General features: G+C 40.0%; 1 protein-coding gene and 1 long non-coding RNA gene across 16 annotated transcripts in view; one reads left to right on the top strand and one right to left on the bottom strand.

Annotated features, from left to right (window-relative positions):
- MEF2C (myocyte enhancer factor 2C) overlaps positions 1-7,576 on the bottom strand; it is a 161,530-nt gene extending 153,954 nt beyond the window's left edge. For 5 of the 13 annotated variants that reach the window (XM_083703245.1, XM_083703257.1, XM_083703258.1 and 2 more), the window contains exon 1: positions 7,334-7,506. The gene's annotated coding sequence lies outside the window, so the exon portion shown is untranslated. Of the gene's footprint in view, positions 1-7,333 lie in introns of all 13 variants that reach the window. The other 8 variants (XM_083703248.1, XM_083703254.1, XM_083703256.1 and 5 more) reach the window with 6 other exon arrangements.
- Positions 1-12,716, top strand: part of LOC310827367 — a 180,077-nt gene that overhangs the window by 13,331 nt on the left and 154,030 nt on the right. For 2 of the 3 annotated variants that reach the window (XR_014556293.1, XR_014556294.1), the window contains one exon: positions 9,069-9,130. This is a non-coding gene — a long non-coding RNA (uncharacterized lncRNA). Of the gene's footprint in view, positions 1-7,676; positions 8,224-9,068; positions 9,131-12,716 lie in introns of those variants that run through there. The other variant, XR_014556295.1, reaches the window with a different exon arrangement.

The raw sequence follows: 12,716 nt of genomic DNA, 5'->3' as shown, positions 1-12,716 counted from the left end.
TAAGGATCCAGAAAGCTACATATTTAGGATCAAATCTACCTGGCAATACCAACCTCTAAGAATATAAGTATACATGAAGAGCTTTGCTGGATCAGGCCAATGGCCCATCTAGCCCAGTGTCCTTTTGGGAAGCCTGCATGCAAGACCCAAGCATTTTCCCCTCCTGCAGTTTCCAGCTACTGGCATTTGATCTGTAAGCTCTTCCCTCTAATCCCTGGTGTGCAGGGGGACTCTATAGCCCCTTGCTGATGAAGGCCTTTTATCTTCTCTTTACATATCCTTGCGGTGGAGATGAAGCAAAAGGCACCAGAAACCAGATGTACTGAGCTGGGTGAAAAAAGCCCTTACCAACTTATGACAGTTTCACATTAAGAGGACATGACGTCTAGTGCTGCAATTCCTCATCAACATGCAGCATCCAACCTTCCTGCTTGGTAAAACCACATGGTGGAAGGCAGAATAGACCCCAGCTAACCTTTGACCCAGAGGGGGATACAGTTATTTCTAGTAGCCCGAAGCCCTTAAGGTGACTCCCAAATGGGTTGCTAATATCTCTAACCCTGATTTGCTGCCCAATGCTAAAGCACCAATTGTGGCAGTTCCTACAGAACATAAACCCTGTCCCCAAATCGATACACGAAGGCCAACAAGAACAGCAAAAGCCACCAAAGCCAAATCAGATGGACTGGCAAAAAAAATTCCTCACTGAGCCTATATTTTTTTGCAGGAGAAAAAGGCAATAGAATACATCACTGGTTTTTATACTTGTAAACCTCTTAGAATCTCTTTTGGCATTAAGCAGTATATTCATCAATGGATTACAAGGAACAGGGGACTGGACATACAGAAGACTTGCCCTTCGTGCAACTCAGGGTGGAGTGGAGAGGTGTGGTCTCTCAACTGTCTCGCAATACTTTGTGACGTTAGGTAAGAGGTATGCTATTGCCATGTGATCTCTCCCCAAATGTGGTTGCAATGGGAGTCCTGTTTGAGAGTGGAAACTGGGCTTCATATTCTCCAGGGTTAAGCCCTTGTGCTGGAAACAGATCTTGAGCCTGCCTCTGGCACAATTAAGCCCCTAAAAGCATCCTCTTCGTGCCCCGTTAGTCCCACACTGCTCATTATCCTGCTTCTCATGCTTTGCAGCCTTTTGGTACTTAACTGGGGAACATGATATCACTCTTCCCTTGTCATGTGATTAAGCACACAGCTGCCATGTTCAGAGAAGAGTGGAATTTGAAAGGAGACTGGCATGGAATGAAGGCATGCAATATAGGCCCAGCCCACACTTTACATGCTCTTAGAGCACTGCATGGCTGTACTTGTACACTGTGGGGTCCAAGCCTCGTTCAATAGCATATTTAGCCTTGGGGTTAATCTAGCCTGAAAGTCAGCTGCCGGAGTATGAAAGCAGCATGAGCTACAAAACAAAATGCTCCTCACCATTATGTTCCATTGCTTTGCAAACCACAAAACTTTCAGTATTGGTATACAGTATATTGTTTTTCAGTAAGCATCTGAAACAACATGTGAACCTGCTAGAGAGAGCACTGCACTATCAGTGGACAAAACACAAGCTCTCAGGAGTGAGAGCAAACACTGAATAGAGAGGTTTTCAAAAACAGGAAGGCAGTCAAGCTGGGTGTGGAAGAGACATAATCCAGTGCAGCGCAATATAAAATGGCACTCAGTGTATTAAAACGATGTTTTAAAACAAGGTTGGATTCTATGGGCTGTAGGAACTGTGAATGCACTGGGATTGGGAAAGCAAAGCAGTGAGCTGAAGGCTTTTCTGACAAGCAGGATAAAGCCAGCTTGCCTTGCCAGGCTTTCAGGAATGAGATCCCACTTCATCTGCTGTACTACAAGTCTAAATGCTAGGCCAGCAAAAACGTCTCGGGCTTGATTCCTTTCTTTAACCTGAAATTCACCACAAAGCAGCAGTTGTCTCTTAATACAGAAACATATGTAAAATGCCACCCCAGAGTATTTTTTTATTTTATTTTAAAACAGGTAGTTTTGGGATTACAATATCCACAATTTACTAAGTTATCAATCAGAAACATTCTTTTTAAACTTTAAATGGTGCTTATTCATTAGCATTTGAACTACCTTTCTTTATTCATATGGATTTTCTAATCTGTTCATTGTCCTTTCTCTTTGCATTGCTGTGAATAGGAGTGAAATCAGTTAAAACACTTCAACACCTAACAAGTTTCTCAGAAACTAAATACATTATATTCTATTAAAAATGGTCAGTCTTTTTTTTTTCTTCAGGAGTTTTGGAAGCCAGCCAAATTAGTAAATAGGAGTTAAACAAGGAGTACAGTACATTCGTTATTAAATAGTTTTATTAGATATATAGTTGGTAAAAAAATTAGCAATTTCGCTCTCCCGAATAAATATAACTTTTTATAAATAGACAGAAAGAACCACAACCCACCTATATAAAGGTCCACTGTGTAAATAATTTGTTTGATCATAAGAACAAGTCAGAGCATGCTGTGGATATGATTCACAGAAATAAAAGCAAGATTTTCCATGGACTACAATGAGATGTGGGTTTCACCCCACTATCTCGGATTCCCCCTTTTCTGGGCTCATAACTTTGATTCACTGTCTGGGATTCTCTACCATCTCGAATTCTATCTTTGAATTGGTTATGTGGGCAACACAGCCCATATCTATGATCATATCCACACCATATGTTTAAAGCACTTGGCTTTCTCCCAAAACTGCTGTAGCGAACTGTGGTTTGCTAAGAGGTGCTGGGAATTGTGCCTCTGTGCATGGCAAAATACAATTCACATGATTTTTTGGGTGGAAGACATGGCTGCAAAAGTGGCATGAATGTGTTTTAAACATATGGAGTGGATGTGACCTGTGTTGATCAGAGAAGATTTCAGGATTTTAGAGTTGGTAAGGAGTTTCGGAAGTCACCTAGCTCAACCCCCAGCTTGGTGCATTATCTACAATACAGGGTGCAGCTGCAATGTTTCTGACAGGCCTCTGTCAAACAGCTGCTACTGTTAGGAGGTTCCTCCTAATATTTAACCCAGCTCTGATTCCTATCAATTTCTAATTTCTCTTTGGAGCAAGAGAGAACAAGTCTGCTTCATCTTTCTCATGAAAGCCTGTCAGATACTTGAGGGCAGCTTTCATTTTGGTGTTAACTCTGGAGGAGTATGTTCCAAGATAACATACTAGAGTGATAGAAGAACAGAGTCTGCCGCTTTCCACCATAGTACATTTTGGTTCTTAGTTGTGTTTGATGCTACATTAGACTCTTTTAATTTATACGCCTATACTCCTGTATTTTTTCCCCAGTGTCTTGAGACAGCTATATGGATATTTTGCAAGTGATGCTGTTTTGCAAGTTCCATAAGCTGCTGGATCTCCAATACTATGGAACTGGACTGTAAGGCCATGACTGAAATACAAAAAGGCTAATCTATTGCAGGCTTGGAGTAGAATTAAAATGTGGTGTTTGATAATCACCCAAGATGATTAAATGAGAATACATTGAGGAAAGGGGGGGAGGGGTCAAATAGCTCTGAATGTGACAACGTCAAGGAAGTATTCAATTAATTTCAGGGATTAGTGAGGAGTCACAATCGGAGCATGGCTGATTTTGAGAGTATTGGTCCATATGATCTATAATTTATTCTAAGAACTTAACAATTTTCTACTCATTCAACTGCCCTTGGTGTGTAACAGTTCCTTCCAGGAAGAATAACTTACTATACCTGCCACTCAAGTGGTCCTGTAGTACCTGAGCGATTCTGATAGAATATTTTGTTCTTAGGCCATATTTTTGTACTTTTCAAGACTGCTCTAAATTAGGAAGAGGAGCATTGGGTTTATGCTGCAGGAATACTGCATCTAATGCACACACAAAAGGCAAAGCAGTTTGCAAATTGGCTTTTCAGATGTATCACTTACCTTTTAAAATGAAATATCAATAAATATATATGCAAACAGATGTATGCAAGAGCAATTGTGCAAGATTATAATTTCAGCAGTTTTGTCCATTATCTTAATTTCATTAAAGCTATTATGTGTTTTCCCTAGTGCAAGGGAAAGAAAGAAGGTTTGGAAGAAGGAATAGCATACACAAAACTTCTGCACTTCCAGGGAGTCACAGTTAGAGAAAATACATAGAGAAAACTTTGTCAAGTTTTACAATTTACTGGTAAAGACAAAGAAGTAGTAGAAAAGTGAACTAGATTGCTGGGTGTTGTCGTTTTTACATAAAGGAATGGAATGGATAATAAAAGGTCTATCTGGAGAATCTGGAGAAACAGAGTATATTTAGCCCCCCCCCCCCCAAGATGTTGTGGGGCTCATATGAGCCGTTTTAAGCTATTTAAAAGGGTGTGAGGAAGAAGGAAGAGAGTAACTATAGGCACAATCTATGTGGAAGTCCCCTGGTGGAAATCTCATGGCAATGAACAGGGGCCAGGCAAGGTGTATTTTGATAGGGTTTGCCTATTACGAACTCCCCAGTGACCATGCCCCATATCTTCCAAGTATAGAGTACAAAGCACCCGCCTCACATTACACAAACAAAATTTTAAGATTAGAACTAGGAAGAATTCTGCAACAGGAAATTACCAATGGAGGTTCCAGAAAGTTCTTCCTTGCAAGGTTTTATGCAAATACTGTGAATGTGCCCGTCAGAAAAGCTTGAGATGCAGGTTAGACTGCCTTAAATAATGGGACTGGACTCAAGGTCCTCCTGGGCCGGTTTACAAATCTTAAGAGTCTACAATTCTGAATATACATAGCTATTGATGGGAGTCATTTAAATTTGTTTCAATCACTCCTGAGCATGTGTTTAGGATAAGGACAAAAGTGCACCAATTCTGCTTTTTAAACCATCCAACCTTTACATAAACAACAACATTTATTTATTTTAAATTTCACTGACAAGAGGAAAGGTCCATTTAACAGATACTATCTGTTAGTAGATAAATGTTAGCCCTTTATTATTCAGTCACACTCAGATATTTAGATGATATGGTAACAATGTCAAAAGCTAATGATCAGGGTTAATCAGTATGAAGCTAAATAAGTTGCAAATATGATTGCCAATACACAAAATTAGGTTTCTTATTCAAAAGAAGTAAACTACTTTATGATTTCAGGTGTAACAAAACAGACTAATTTTTAAACAGAAGGAACTCAGGCTACAAACTCTATTTACAAAGATTTTAATTAAGTGAGTCACATTAACAGAAGCTCAGGTGTCTTGATTCCACAAAAAGAAAAACAGTTTGTAGCTTACTATTTTTGCCATTGCTCATGAATTTGTACAGTTTCGTAATTTCGCATAGGTATCTGTTTTGCTTTTAAAAAAGAAAACTTTCTAGAATTATTTATTTTTCAAGATAATGGGCATGGAGGATTTTCAGAAATTAAAGGCAACCTTCTTTGCCTGTTTACTCAGAATAAGTCCCCCTGTGTTCAACAGGTCTTATTCCCAGTAAAGTGTGTGTAGGACCACAGTCACAATGTATTTAGGATCACAGCCTAGGAAGCAAATGATGTGGTATGCTACATATTTAGGTATTATCAATCAGTATATAGCTCCATGCAGTGCTATCTTATTCGTGTTTGCTTGGAAGTAAACCCCACTGTATTTCATATGGCTTAATCCCAGGCAAGTGTGCACAGGATTTTAGTCTTGGATTGATATCAGAGGAAACACAGGTTCAGGTTCCTTAAACAGCCAATTAAGTTACCGATTACATATTTTCCCCTTCTTTCTGAACATAATTTGTGTCATTGTATGAAATCAAGTGACCTACAATGAGTTCACAAATTGAAAACTGTTCTTGTAAATGTCTGTGTCAATGGCATTCTGCTTTGGCAGCTGCCTGGTTTTAGGACAGATATAAAGACAAATCAGCTGTTCTGCATGCTTCATTTTTTTTTCATGAACAAGACAGACAGGCAGACCAAGGCTGTGATCGTAAACACAAATTTATTGTAGAAAAAAAAGAGGAAATTGTTTGGATTTACTTTGAAAAAACAATTAGTGTTTGAAAAACCTTGCCCATTTCTTGAAATCAGTAACCCCTGGACTTCATGTTCCATACATAGGGAAAATCACAAATATTCCATGTAGAAAATCTCTTTAAAGTTGTTGAACAATCCTGGCTTTAAAACTCCCGTGCCTATTTTCCAAGCAGAATAACCTTCAGTGCCAAATTAATGTCACAATTTATCTATCTGTTGTTCTGTGCTCTTTAAACTTGCGTGCCAGGCAGTATGTCAGTATGGAATCTGGTTGTTAAAAGCAGTTTCATATGTTCTCTTTGTATATAGACTTTGTCTTGGGTTCCCCCCCTTCTTCTTCTTCTCCCCCCTCTTTTTTTTAAATAAAAAAACTTGATTACTTGTTTACAGAAATGCTTTCAATTTGTTTGACAGTTTGTAAGAACTGCTGTGAAGCACAGTTAAAAGCACAAGCTTGTGAAAATAGAAATTCATCATAAAAATTCTGCTCCTCCCTAAAATACGCCTTAGCATTTGATCTTTTCCCCCACGTCTTTGCAGTAATTAAAATAAGATTGTCCTGAAAAAATGTTCCTCTCTGTAGACTCCACCAGCAGAATGGCGGTTTTATGAAATTAGCAGTTGTTCAAACAGCACACATGATGCAATTATAGTGAAATCAGGGTGCAAATACACTATTATATTCACGTAGCTTTTGTTTCATAATCCAACTTCTTTCCCCAGTGACACCACCAGTATTTAACGTATAGTTGCCCTTTGATCAGTAACATCTTAAAATTTTAAAAAGTCTTCCACATTCATGCCCCATTTCATTGAAAAACTCACTCCTGTACATTATATCTGATAGGACATTAAACAGGGGTCAGAAACAAATACAGAATCATAGGTAGAATGAGGGAAACAAAATGGAACATATTCTTTTCACCTCACTTTTTTTTTTTAAAAAGGAAAATCCTTTTGGAAGGGGGGGCATGTGCTTCCTAGCTTTCCTGCCAATTCCCCCCCCCCGCATGCTAAACATATATATTCTCAGCATTTAGTCTTCAGAATACCTTTTCCAAAAAGCGGCAGTAATATAAAACACTGGATCTTGGTGATGAAAGTTTCTTTTGTCAAAGGAATTATTAGAAAGAAGCATGTTTCCAAATGTGTCTCATTTTTTAAATAAAAAAAATATCCCTTAAGTTTTTGAAAACTTACCTGCGGTTCCTGGTCCTAGGCAGAATTCTATAGTAGAATTAGGAGATCAGCCTCAACTCTATTTTTATATATCATATATATATGAAAAAGGATTTTATTTATTTAAACTCACCAGTGCCCTTCTTCTTCTCCAGGAAGATGTACCCGTCAGCACCTGCTGAGGGTTTCGATGATTAAACTGACAGGTAAAAAATTCCTGTAGAATAAAGCCAGACCAGCTGGCTTTGAAGAGAAACCCCCCAGTTTGGGTCCTGTTTGCCTCACTCACCCTCTGCTATGAAGGCACAAGCTTTTTCCCCTTTGCTGTTGACCTGTAAGATGCGTGATTTCCATGCACAAGTGTCTGGCATGCCTGGCCCCACCTGCTCCTGTCACTCGAGAGTAAATTTAGCTGTAAAAGGTATCACTGACAAGCAGACCTTTGTCAGCTCTGGCGAAAGAACATAGAATTACTCTGTCCACAAAGCAAGCTGTAAGTTCAATTGGAAAATATCAAATCAGTAGCTTTATCCAAAAATCACTTCTCGGGAGGAAGCAAAATGAAATGACTTTCAGATGGCCGAAAGTAAAAGAAAAAAGTGTGTGTGTGTGGGGGGGGAATACCCCTCTTTTACAGTGAAGTTAAAAAAAAAATCTTATTTCCAAGAATAATTTTAGAACAAGACAACTTTTTGTACTTTTTAATTACAGCTGGAAGGAAACTTCTTTAGAAATGGAAACAGAACACACATCATTCGGGTTATTACACTATGTTAAGTATTAAAGTGGATTTCTTTCCCTTTTCACTCTTACTTTTATGCGGAGAAATATTAGAAACCTAAAACTTCTCAAAGAGGATTCAGTAATCTCGCTCCCCAAATTAGAATGTCGTGTTAAGAGACTGCATTTCAGAATTACACAGAGGCTTCGAAAATGGAGGAATCGGAGCAAATGTGCATAAGTAAGACCTTGTTAAATCTTGAAGCACTTTCATTCTGGATTTTTTCTCCTTTCTAGACTAAGGTAAGGACATTTATGTCTCGCCAGTTTGCTATTGTTATTCATCCTGGTAACAACACACACACAACTCACAGGCTGTTTTTGACTATGTAACTTCTATTGTATTTATGTAGCCTATTGTTACTCATCTGCCTCCCCTTGGGGAGAAAAAAAGTGTATGGTACTAGATATGGATGCAGGTGGCACTGTGGGTTAAAGCCTCAGCGCCTAGGACTTGCCGATCGAAAGGTCGGCGGTTCGAATCCCTGTGGCAGGGTGCGCTCCCGCTGCTCGGTCCCAGCGCCTGCCAACCTAGCAGTTCGAAAGCACCTCCGGGTGCAAGTAGATAAATAGGGACCGCTTACCAGCGGGAAGGTAAACGGCGTTTCCGTGTGCGGCTCTGGCTCGCCAGAGCAGCGATGTCACGCTGGCCACGTGACCCGGAAGTGTCTCCGGACAGCGCTGGCCCCTGGCCTCTTAAGTGAGATGGGCGCACAACCCCAGAGTCTGTCAAGACTGGCCCGTACGGGCAGGGGTACCTTTACCTTTACCTTTTACTAGATATGGGGGGGGGGATCTGGTAGTTACCATTAGTATCGTTAATTCACCAAATGGGTGAAATACCAGGCAAATGATCTATCTGCATTACCAAAATCCTGATCTTCAGCAATTTGGCAGGAAACTACACAAACTATTTGACGACATGCCCCAGTACTGTTGTGCTTAAAGGGGGGGGGGAGGGTTGAGGGGAGAGAGAATGAGAGGTATTGGGAAGGAGAGGCTGGGTCACAGGCCCTTTGTCAAATAAACAAGCTTCCTATTTACTTACTGCACATAAACAGCTACTCACCAAACTCATTTCTCTGCAGGGTACCACTTTCAGATAAAAACATGGACCTGATTGGCATCATCCAGTATCCATGGAAACACGGTAAGTACCTCTCTCAGAGTGAATGTCTCTTATTCAAGATTTAAAGGCTGAGTACTGGGTAAGTGAGTGTTTTCATTTAATAATTATATGGGAGATACTTTTTAGAAGCTCGCAAAGGGGAAACAGGTTTGGGGTGTTGCGTGTGCCATAACAAAGCCCTTATGCTTTCATCATGTTTTTTAAAAATCATGTGTTTGAGGTTCATACTCTCTAGCTATTCACACCCCGCCACACACACCAAAAAATGCAAGCTACCTTCTTCAAGACCCAGTGAATAGGAGTTTGAAACTTGGAACCTCTGTTAGTACAAAGCTGCTTCTTTGTTTACTTAGTAGTTAGGCAGTGCTCCTATTGTATCCCCCCAAAAAAATAAAATAGGAGGATTTTCAAAGCATTTATACCTTGATTGTTAGGTCATAGAATTAGCCAGGCAACACGAAATCTTTGACTAGAGTGAGAGGCCAGAATTGCATGCACTGTGTTTGAATCAAATGAAATCATTTTTTAAAAAGGCCTTTATTTTTAAAGGCTAGAGTATTTGTGTGTAGGCTGCAGTCTTGGGTGGAAATATTCATGAAGATAAGGAGGCATAAGTGATGGTAGTGTTGCTCTGAAGATAGTAGAACTTAGGATCTCACACATACTTGTTAAGAGTCAACAGCAGGCATAGGCAAACTCGGCCCTCCAGATGTTTTGAGACAACAATTCCCACCATCCCTGACCACTGGTCCTGTTAGCTAGGGATGATGGGAGTTGTAGTCCCAAAACATTTGGAGGGCCGAGTTTGCCTATGCCTGGTCAACAGTAAACTTGGTTATGGACTGACATCTAGGAATATATGCAGGCAAACCAATTGAAGCTGAATCTAGATCAAATGGAGGATATGGTTATAGGTGGCCATTGTGATCTGGAGGTGTTCAAATTTCTTTTCTGCACGGGATATCAATTTCCCTGAAATATTAGTTTCTTAGCAAGGGAGCTAAGAAACATCCACACTTGTTTTTGGATGCCCAGATGTCTATCATGTCTACAAGTACTTTTTATCAGTTAATCTCATGGCATTAGTGTCCTTTTCTTCAGAACAAAGTTGTAGCAACTAATATCCATATTGTAGTATGGACATCTGCACCTAGCAAGATCACTAAGAAAAGGTGTGATCAAGTTTCCATATACCTGGGAAATGAGGCCTGACCATGAAAAGAACAGATAGATCCTTCTTGGGCATGATGTCCAAGAATAGTAATGAAACTTCTTTTCCAGTAAAGTCTACTTAAACCTGAAAAACAGTAAAGGTACTGTGGTTCCAGCAGACTTTGGAGTGGTTAATAATTGGTATTTATGTATTTAGCTCTAACAAATGTTTTGAAAATGATGATATTGTCTTTATAGTCTTCTAATATCTTTATAGTCTTCTAATGGAACAAAAAGCCAAAAACAAAAACAAGGCAATGTAAAAAAATAAAAATAAAACAAAACAAAAAAAGGTTACTGCAAAAAAGAGGGGGGGAAAAATCAATGATGCCTTCTAATACTAAGATAAAAAAATCGTTAGAGTGTGAAGTCTTGCAAAAATTCCAGACACAAGCAGTTAAAACATTTTTTTTTCAGAGTTTCCAGTGAGATAATATTATGAATCTGTTACCTTTGAAAATGAAGAGAGAAAAAGATCTGTTTTAAAATGAGCTTCATTTTGCATGGATTTCACTGACTAATCCCGATTAAGTAGTTTATGAATTACAGCCTCAATCAGGTAAATAGCAGTTCCCCTACCTGGACTAGGTTCTTATATTTTCATTTCATTAAATATAGCCGTTACCACAACACATTTCTCTGCTGAAAGATCCAGCAGAGGTAACTGAAATCCAACTGGTTTAGAGTTCTGGCTTCCCTATTTTTATCACTCTGCATATTATTTTCATTTACTTTCTTTATTGTTTTTATTTGCTAACTTTTCTCAGCAACCCGTCCCTGCTGAGTGCAGATGGCATGAATGATCCCACAGATTCTCTGCTCAATAAGCCAGAATGGTATTGCAGACATTCTATATTAAACTTCTCTTACTGCAATAAAAATGTTACTTTACCACATGCCTGCTTCGGATTCCGCATCATTCTTCCGGTCTGTATGCGTACGGATTCTTTATAGAAGTTTACTTAAGCATTGTGATTCTAGAACCTGGTCAAAAATGGTTGGATCTATTCCAAGGCCTTAGATAATTCATCCCCCTTGCGGAGGGACGTATTGGAGACTTTGCTGTGCTCTGACACTTAGAACCAGATATTTACTTGGGCAGCCATTTTAGGCACTTCTCATTCTTACTTTGCTTAAAATGGGGTTGGTAAGGGTGTGTGTGTGATGTTCCAACTGTTGTCTACTCAACATAAAACTAACAAACAAAAATATTGGCGTGTGCAGTGGGACGAAATATGCATTTCATACAAAATAATGGAAGATGGTTCTAAATGCGCCTCAGCACAATATTAAAATTAGAGGCACCAGTGAAGTTTTCCTGAGCCAGGCTAGAAAAAGAACGACAGGCACTTGGAAAGCCTGCGTCAAATTGAGAGGTGCACATTAGCCCTGATTTTTTCCCCCCTGCTTGTATGGAAGTTTTCTCCCCCTCCCTTTCTTCCCATAGTGCTGGCTAACAGTGGACTGGAACCCAGGGGATTATGGTAGATGTTGGTTTTCACAAGAACTCCTGAAAGAGTTCTTGGGAGAGCAACATCTTCTATAGTCCTTTGTGTTGCGGCCACTGCAATAGGGAGATGAAGAGGAGGACTGGTACGGGAGGTGGGGATATTTTATTTTCTCCCCATGAGTGTCTGTTCTTATTACCGCCCAGCTTCCAGATGAGGAGGAGATACTTTTCCAAGGGGTGAAGGGCTGGTATGGACAGTTGGAAATGAGTGTAATTTCATATCCTGGAATAGAGCATGGCTGGCTGGAATTATGAAAATAATAATTTAATTATTAGTAGTACTAAGAGGGGATGCGGGTGGCGCTGTGGGTTGAACCACAGAGCCTAGGACTTGCTGATCAGAAGTTCGGCAGTTCGAATCCCTGTGACGGGGTGAGCTCCCATTGCTCGGTCTCTGCTCCTGCTAACCTAGCAGTTCGAATGCACGTCAAAGTGCAAGTAGAAATATAGGTACCGCTCCGGCGAGAAGGTAAACGGAGTGCTTTGGTTTGCCAGAAGCGGCTTAGTCATGCTGGCCACATGACCCGGAAACTGTATGCCGGCTCCCTCGGCCAATAAAGCGAGATGAGCGCCGCAACCCCAGAGTTGGTCACAACTGGACCTAATGGTCAGGGGTCCCTTTACCTTTACCTTTAGCACTAAGAGGGGTTTTTGCCACTGTTGTTGCAACTGCTGCTCTTTATTTTGGGGAATGTTTCATTATACACCTTTAGGTGCCAGGCGAAAAGGTTCTTCTTCAACTAGGCCTTTGGCTGACTAACATCCCAGATCCTTTGAAATGTGTCTGTGGGAAGGAGGGAGGTTTATTGGCTTGGCTTATTTTTGTTCTTATTTTTATCATGTATTTTGTGTTCTATCTTGTTTTTTTTATGCTGTGAACCACCC

The sequence above is a fragment of the Podarcis gaigeae genome, assembly GCF_964106915.1.
Source record: "Podarcis gaigeae genome assembly, chromosome: 11".
NCBI classification, from domain to species: Eukaryota; Metazoa; Chordata; class Lepidosauria; order Squamata; family Lacertidae; genus Podarcis; species Podarcis gaigeae.
This window is presented reverse-complemented; position numbering and strand designations above follow the sequence as displayed.